Below are 9,425 nucleotides of genomic sequence, written 5' to 3' on the forward strand. Positions count from 1 at the left end.
ATACAAGAACGTTTGTATTATTTTTATCATTGTTAATACTGTTGGATCCATCGACAATGGACCAATGTCAGATTTTTTGACGAGTTAATTACTTGTTGTCAGATTGTGATGCCTGCAATCTGTCCTAAATTTTCCCTGTGACAAGATTAGCATGATACATGTATGACTTTCACACTTTCAATGACTTTTCACTTCAAATGGTTTAGACCTTGAACCCCAAACAAGAGCAGAAACCTGCGGTCAAAGCTCTCCTATCGGGCAAGTATGTCATGTTATGGCTGCACTACCAACTTGTTTCAGCAAGATCATTAGAGTTTTGAGAGCTTTGTCCTCTTAAAGGATACGGGGGACCCAAATCAAACTCCATCCATAGTGGTAATCATTCCTGGCTGCAGAATCACTGAAGACCAGATTCGGTCATTAACAATTATCTATGGGTAGTTTCCTTTGAGAAGGAGGGAAATTTGTTTAAGGACATGGCCTCAAACAAGTATTGAACAAGCTCTGTCTTCTGACTTCACTGATTTAATAGTTGTAGAAGAACATTACACTTCAACATTTAATCTGCAAATCCAGCAAAAATCTGCGGCTTCTCTCTGCTTAGGATTTCTACCTCTATTTTTACTGCTGTTTTTTGGAGTGTGGCTGGTTACATTCAAAGTAAATACAGTACTTTTTCGTCGGTTTCCCTTCAGAACAGTTGACACTGTTACTGTAGTTATTTTGAGTCTTTATTTTCATTAGCAATAAAAGAAGCGGAACCATCTGTCATATCATTTTCACTTATTGAGGGGGACATTGGGATTTTCGGTTTTGGCTATTTTTTATATCGGTTTTTCGGTTTTTGTGCCAAAAGACCTCGCTTTTTCGGTTTTGGTGTTCATTGCGGTTTGTGGGTTTTTCGTTTTTTAGCATCTGGTTTTCGGTTTGCGTAAAAAATACAAGCGGTTTTTTGGTTTTGTTATCTGATGTGCTCTTTGTGTTTTTCTATTTTGTCCTATTTGGGTTCCGGTTTTTCTTACCCTGCGAGCAGAGTCTCTTTCGATCTTCCTAGATAAGTCGGGAAGGGGAAAGAAGACTCTGCGAGCCGGCTAAACATTTCGTGTTGAGCATGCGTTAAAAATTCAAATGTATTCGGGAGTCAGTCACGCGTGACTAGTAACCACAAAACCAAAACAAACAGTAGGGATATTTTCGAACAACTCTCACCAAGGAATCATTTCCTTCGAAACTCAAGATAGTTCAAGTTTTAAAAATTGCCATTTCAACTTTTACTGGAAAAATTAATAGGTTTCTCAATTCTGGCAAACTAGTAACCTGTAACCGACATACGGAGGAAATACTCATGGGAATTTAGACACTTAAAAATTGTCACGCTGTTGTAAATTTAAAAAATATTGATGACGCGTGGGGATTGATCATACGCACAAATTAAAAAAAAACAGGTTTGACAAGTCGAAACTGGACGGACTCATCCAATTCTTTGGATGAGCGGCAAATCAAAGAAAGTCGAGGCGGCTCGCAGAGTCTTCTTTCCTCTTCCCGACTTATCTAGGAAGATCGAAAGAGACTCTGCTCGCAGGGTAGGTTTTTCTTAGATTTGAGCGGGAATTTATCTCGAATAGAGTGTTATGTATATATTTAATCTTTATTTAACCATGGTGCAATTCATCAGCAATATAAAAATAAAAATGTACAATTAAAAATTTATAGATAGAACTATGTAAACTAAATTAGCTATCTTACTTAATATCATACAATAAAAGCTGCTTTCCATGAATGCCGTGTTTAGAATAATGGCTTAGATAACCTCTTTAATCAGTCGTTTGAATTGATTGAGGGACTCTGCTTTCCTTAGTTCTAATGGCAAACTGTTCCACAAAACTGCGCCACTACTGTCTTTTGTAGTTTTTGTTCACAGAGTCTCTCCAACAATAACCAGAATCGCGATGGTCAATTTTTGAGCAGAGATACTCAGGTGCTAGTCCCTGTAGGGACTTAAATACCATTGTTGCTCTTTCAATTTGCCTTTGAGAGACTATAGGGATTTCCATCTTAAGAGTTCAAATAAATTGTTGACATGAGCGTCATAGTTAAAGTAGGTCAAGACACAGGTTGCTCTGTTTTGTAGTTTTTGCAGTTTGTCCTGCAAAGTTACTCCACAGTTTCCCCAAACAATATTGCAGTAGTTGAAATGAGGTTGTACTAGGGCCTGATAAATAGAATGTAAGGTCCCATAGCATACAAGATGTCTGTTTTCACTCATGTGAGCAGTAACCTTGTTTTTCTTCGAAAGAAAAGAAAACGTTTGAGGATAATAGAGCTCAATTCCCAGAGACGTCACATGAAAACACTCTATACAGACTATAGCCACGAAACACCAAAGTTATTGAGAGGAATGCGTGACAAACAATATTCGACTCCTGTTTTAAGTAAGTATCTGTTTATTACCACATTTAACCTTTGAGCAAGTTCCTGCTGCCATGTAAAACAAGGAACAAACAGTACCGGTTAGCTTCCTCAATTCAATCGCATGTCAGTAGACCAAGATTAAACATTGCATTCGAATCTCCAAACTGTCAGGTCTTAGTTATCAAATAGAAATGTTCAATTAGAGAGTTTTGATTGACGTTTCTAGAGCTATAGCTTTTTGCGATTGCAAAATTGCAATTTTAGAGAGGACTTGTGTGCAAATTCTCCTAAGTTAACTTGGCTCCATTACTAGCTGCTTTATGGAAAATGAGTGCACAAAGTCCGGGCTCGAGAGAGCGGCAGAAATAAAGCCTATGATTTTAGCAGGTACTAAAAGATATGAAGGCTTTAGACACGTCCATGACATTTACAAATACTTTTATGAAATAAAGTGTTAGTGTAGTTTGCTCTGTACGCCGCACTTGTCACCATTGTATCGGTTTTCTGACGGTTTTGTATGTGGTTTTCGGTTTTGGATGATTTTTTCTTTGGTTTTGCGGTTTCTAATGCACCCCAATGTCCCCCTCCTAATTAGATTAGAACGTTTGATGATTCCAAATGCATCGATTACAGAAGACGCAGAAACAATAGTTAATTTTTATGCAAATTACGAACGCTAGGAAAAACATGCGAACGGCGTATATTTCACAAGGAATTTCTCACAACGGAGAAATGTTAGAGTTCCTTAAATTTCAAGGTAAGGTGTTATTTTCGGATTTTTGTAGTCGAATGATTCTATTTTGTCAACCATTATGTCTAGCTTGAGGAGTTATAAGATCTGAATTCCCACGTGTTGCATGACATGATCTGAGCTGGTTTTGAGGCGAGACAATCAGCAACACTTTCAATAGGCCGCCAGTGATAATAAAACAATTCAGTCGAAGTTCAGTTTCTTGCATGCTTTCCAAGCGAATTTCAAACAGTTCACTTATCATAACTTGTCTCTTTTGCAAATTATGCAACTTTTTCAGAGTTAGTGTTAAATTTAATGTGTTGAACATGAAACTTGAATGTATTCAGTCGCTTGATGATTAACATTGGCCATGACGAAGTCACGGCTGCACAGGCTGACAATGAAATGTATATTGATCGCTTATATTTGTTTACTCTTTGTTCCCAAATTACACCTCAGGTGTTGTTAAAGTAAATGGTGCTCTTTTACGGAAAATTGAGATTCAGTTCTGTTTTTTTTTTTTTGCTGTGGAGATCTACAGTAGATCATTTATCAACTGGAGCCAACAGTTCGTACAGCACACAGATTCCTCAAGACGTTTTCAGATGAGATCGATGGAGTCAGTGCATACATTTTGATTGATGATGAATCAACGGGCATAACAGTTTAAAAGAAATTGATCATTTTAAGTACATATTCGTGAGAAGGGATAAGACTTTATTTTTGTGCAATTTAGAAATCTAAAAGGGTACTGCAGCAGCAATTAATAGGCAATAGATCGTATATTAAAAAGGTAAGGTAAAGTCTCTGTTACGAGCCTGAAGGCCCATTAAGGCCGGCGCTTATCTCCAGTTTCTAGGAGTATTTATGCTCCCCCCTGGATGGGATGCTAGTCCATCGCAGGGTTACCCCCAGCATTATGCCGGTACCCATTTATACACCTGGGTGTAGAGAAGCACCGTGAGAGTAAAGTGTCTTGCCCAAGTACACAACACAATGTCCCCGGCGAGGCCCCGAACCCGGACAACTTGATCCGGAATCGAGCACACGAAGCATGAGGCCACCACGTCTCCCAACAGATCGTATATTAATTCTTCAATATTAATTAGCTAGGCCCCGAAAATTTTGCAATGGACCCCCAAATTTGTCAAAAAGAGGTCCAGAGAACCACCAAATGTAAAAACCTGGATACATCTCTGTGACTGACCGAAGTGGGAGGGTCGACTGACTCAGAAGGCACTGTGAGAAGTCTAGATATTACATTGTACATGTATGCTTTATTCTGGTAGCATTAATTCTTGCCTTGTTCCATTCTGTTCTGTTGCATTCCTGTGTCTAGTACTGTAACCCCCAGAAACTACTACCAATCTCCATTGCTATTTATTGTCGGATCATTACCATGTTTCCCTCCTCTTAGCATGCAAGCCAGCACTGGTAATCCTGTTTACTGCAGGAAAGACACACATTGATGTAAAGGGTGTGGTTTCTTTGCTGTTGGATCTTTGTCAATCATAATTATAGAAGACTTTTGTGTTTCCATAACTCTTGAAAAACTCTATAAAGTGAAAAAAAGAAAATATCATTGTTCTGTATTTCCCAACTTCCAGTACATGTAAGCCTGTTAAAATAAGCATCAAATTTAGGCTACCTCAGAGTGAACGATGTAATAACTCAAGATTTACAATGTATGACAAGAATAATAGGCATTAGCAACTGGGTTAATACCTTAAATTCAAAATAGATACAATGTATGTATAATACGTATCACTATTTTAATAATTATTATTTTTACGGCGTAAATCCGGCCACCCCCGTTTACAGGGAGAAACCTGGATCAGAATTGGATTGATCATGATGATGATGATGGTGTTCTGAAATTTATGACAACAGCACATTACCTTTAAAATGGTCATAAAATACTGTTGTAACACAGACATAAAATATAAATTTTACCAACCATAAATGAAACATGGAGAGAGGAGAAGGGTATGTTTGTTATTAATAGCTCGGATGTAATTTACAGGTGTTCCCGCTGTTCTATCAAAGTGTTCTGTTATATACATGTACACCCTGTACATGTCTGTACCTAGTCTTTCACTCAACAAAACCTTCACTGGGAAAACAAAAGTAACGGTTTCCCTCAGGCCATATATGTACATTACATTAAGTGTCTAATGTACAGCTGCTTATAACCAACGTTGTAACATAACAATATTTCAGGGAAAAACAGGAGACTGTACCCTGGATGCCAGAGGTTTTTTTCTGTCCTAGAGCGATGGAATAGCGAGTCGCGAAGCCTATTCCGTCGCTCTGAGAGAGAAAAACCTCTGGCAGCCAGGGTAAGGAGACTGTGGTTCCAATAAAAAAATTCTATTGACATAAAATTATAGAAATAAACATATGGTAATTAATACTGATTTGCACAACTATCAACGCCATGTGTCCTCACCTCTGCCTAATCCCAGAAGGATTTAGATTTGACTCAAGAGGGGATTTTCCTGTTTTTGGCTCCCCAAGTTATTCTAAAGATTAATCTATAATCTTTTGCAATGGTTTTCATCACGTGTAACACAAGTTCCTGAGGAAAGTGGTAACGGGGCTCACCCAATCTCCTTGTCGATCGATGGAAGTGAATGAAAGCGTGTGACACAAAACCGTCGATGTTTTCATCGGGTCTCCTGTCTGCCCACGAACCAGAAGGGGAAGGAAACTTTTTAAAAATATATTGCATGTTCCCTTATGCAAACTTTTGCTGTACCATGAACAAGAGTTCCTGTCCAGTCTTGGTAAACAGGGGAGCATATATTTTCAATTTTAAAAAGCACACGGCATGCCGTTTAAAAATTAAAGTCCTTTTTTGTCACGTGATCAGGCTCAAAATGCACTGTGGGATCATTCATTCAGACCCTTCGAGCAACCATGTGTTCATTTTGTCATCAAAGGTGGTGGAAACATCACACCACAGGATAAGATGATAGATTGAGGATTTTGGAAGAAGGGAACGCGCTTCAAATAAACAAGGTGAGGTTTTTGTTCTACAATTTGATACTACTGGTACGGAATAACATCAGAATACCCGGCTATCGAAGTAGCCTTAGAAATATGTACCTCTCCCCACAGTACAGTTCATGCCGCACCTAACCGCTGAAGTTCTTTTTGTCGAAAAGAAACGATTAGAAAGCAATTTGCATAGGAATAGCAAGTATTGTATTCTGACTCGTTCTTCAAAGAATACCACCGAGTGCTAACAAAGGTGGCACGGTTTTCAATCTACATAGACCGGTCCATAGACCGTTTTGCAGATACGACGGTCATTTTGTTTTCTATTGTTTCGAAAGACATGGGATGCTCTGGGGGCAAATTAATATGTATTTGCCCCATGGGCATCCCATAATAGCTATTTGAAACAACAGAAATCAAACTGACCACCGGATCTGTAGAAAGGTCTATTCAGCAGTTATGCACCTGTCAATGACCCTGACCCAGGGGAGGGCGAGCATACCCACAGGCATTTGACATTTCCTTTTTTTTTCCTGTGGAGCACAAATTTGTGGTCAAATCCCCCCACCTGTGTGCTTGGGCACTACTTAGGACCAGTTCAGATGCCACTCCACTCACCTAACTGAGGAATTAAGAACGGCAAAAGAGCGGCGTCTGAATCAGTTTGGTACAGTACTTTTAATTTAGTGTGGCGAAAACGTCAAGTTCAACAGGGTCTGCCACATTAGTTGACATTGAAGGGGCAGGTGATTCATACTGCGTTCTTCTCATGTGCCAAACCAAATACACATGATGATAATTTATAAATCTTCCTATCAGTCCCTCTGAGAACTTCTTTCTCATGCTCGTAAGTTTTATGAGGAAGAGACAATGGTGGCAAAAGACCTAGCAGAGTGTAAAATGTGCAAAAGATTGACCATAATGAAATGCTGCAGTTTTTTGTGAAAAAAAATGTAAACAATTAAAAAAAACTAAACTAGTGAGCAGCACTCTGCTGTCTCTGTAAGCGTAAGTCTTCTTCAGGGAGGTTTACAATCATACAGTAAACGCCTGTATTTAAGCCATATCTGATTGGTCTGATTGGCAAAAATGACGGCCACAAAGATTAATGTTTGAGCCAATTTTGGAAAGGGAACATGTGCTGCTGTGAAATGTTAGGGCAAGGTGTGAGAAACGATGTTTTGCGGCCACGATTTTGGCCAAAACCGTGCCATCAGATTTGGATTACCGTAGTTATTCGGTTATAAGGCACACCGTTTTTTCAAGAAAAATCTGTCTTTGGGTGGCAAGTTAGTGCTAAAATTGGGGTGCGTCTTATAGCCAAGTATTTTCGTGCAACAAAATCTTAAGATCACAATTTGAGAAGAACTTGCAGTTTAATTAAACAACACAAGAAGAGGACACTAGTTGTCAATTAAAAAAGAGAATAGTGCGTTTAGAGACCTTTAAGAACACTAAATGACTTCAAGAAAAAAGCAAACAAATGGAAATTTGCTTACATGCTTTTAAGCACATGCTCAGTAACATGATACCCATGAGAACAATACAATCGTCCGAACCTTGTTTCAAATTCCGAGAATCATGTTTGTCGCTCGCATGAAAAGTTTCTTCTCTGAACAAACAGTGTGGAGATAAAACATACCTTCTTCGTTCATCCAGCCTTTCTTGTGCACTGAAATTTGCATCCTTGGTGGCGTGTTGATATTCAGCTGTTGAACACCTTTGAATAAGACTTTCGGTGGGAGTTTTTCGCCATTCGCTTTCACTTTCGCTTGAAGTCTGAACTCTGACTATTAACTTTTTATTAAGTCGGAAGGTTCAAATAAAAGTGTATGCATTGTATGTTTATCATTTCAGGTGTCAACTTTTAGCTTTTGTTTTTACATATATCATATATAATTAAATGCGTGACATTTTCACTTTGTTTACGTCAACAAAAAGAGTTTGCTCTCAATTTGATAATTCTCAATTTTTTGGTGCGTCTTATAACGGAGTATTTTCGCGTTATTTTCAGTTTGAGAACTTAGCTTGATTAAATTGCTAAGTTTGGGGTGCGTCTTATAACCAAGTGCGCCTTATAACCGAATAACTACAGTAAATAAAGTTGTAAGACTTCCTGAAGAAATCATGTTTGCATGAAACACATCTGAGAATAAAGAAGTTTTACAGATACAGTTCGCAGAGAGCTGCTCACTAGTTTAGTTTGTTTAATTTTTTTTTTAATTTTTCAATTTTTTTTTAATTCTCCAATCAGAGCTACATGTATCCTCTCCTTCACAGCTAACATCTTGAAATGGTAAAGTATAAGAAATGTTACACTGGTTAAAAAATATTATTGAAAAGATCTTAAAATACCAACGTTTCGGCTACTAAGCCTTCTTCAGGGATAATAAAAACATATAATGGAGTTACAAGTGTATTTAATATCACGTAGGTGCTAATAAAACACAGAATATATTACAAAATCAGTTCTTGTCCAATAACGCCAGGGCCCTGTACTCTTGGGGCAGGTACATGCCATCATCACGGTTGAGCGGACTTTTGCATGTGTTAATTTCCCAATTGTGTGGCCAGACTGTAAAAAATGTTCGGCGAGTGCAGATTTCTTGGGGTGTTCTTGTTCGACTGCTTTTTGGTGTTATCTGAGCCAAGTATTGACTTCCGTTTGGTCTCCCCGATGTAGAGTTTGTCGCAATCTTTGCAAGGAATGGAATAAATTACCCTGCACGTCTGATTTTTTGGAACGGGATCTTTTGGCTTAGGAAAAAAGTTACCAATGGTTTGGTGTGGTTTTAAGGCGTTTAAAACCCGTTTGATCGGCTCTGTTGTCCTTTAACATAAGGTAGGACGCAGAAACTCTTTACGTCTTCCGGCACTGCTGCTACAGATTGCTGAGGTGACCGTTTGGGTTTGTTCGAATCGATTATAAACCGTTTCGGGTAGCCATTCGTCAACAGGGTGGAAGTAACTTGTTTTAACTCTATAGAACGAAAATAGCTGGTGGTCAGAATATTTCTAGCGCGGTTGGTCAAAGACTTCACAACAGCCTTCTTATGTGCGATCTGGTGATGTGATACCTTTCCGTGTGGGTGGACTTCAGATAGACCTTATTCGCAAGTTGATCATTGTCTTGTCGATAAACAGACACGTTGAGGAAGGCTATTTCTTGGTTTGTTTCCCTTTCAATGGTGAATTGGATCGATGGTTCAATGTTGTTTAGGTGATCTTGCAAGGTTTGTACAAGGCCAGACTTAAGCGTGGCACATACGTCATCGACATA

Source organism: Montipora foliosa, chromosome 5, assembly GCF_036669935.1.
Source record: "Montipora foliosa isolate CH-2021 chromosome 5, ASM3666993v2, whole genome shotgun sequence".
In the NCBI taxonomy this organism is placed as follows: domain Eukaryota; kingdom Metazoa; phylum Cnidaria; class Anthozoa; order Scleractinia; family Acroporidae; genus Montipora; species Montipora foliosa.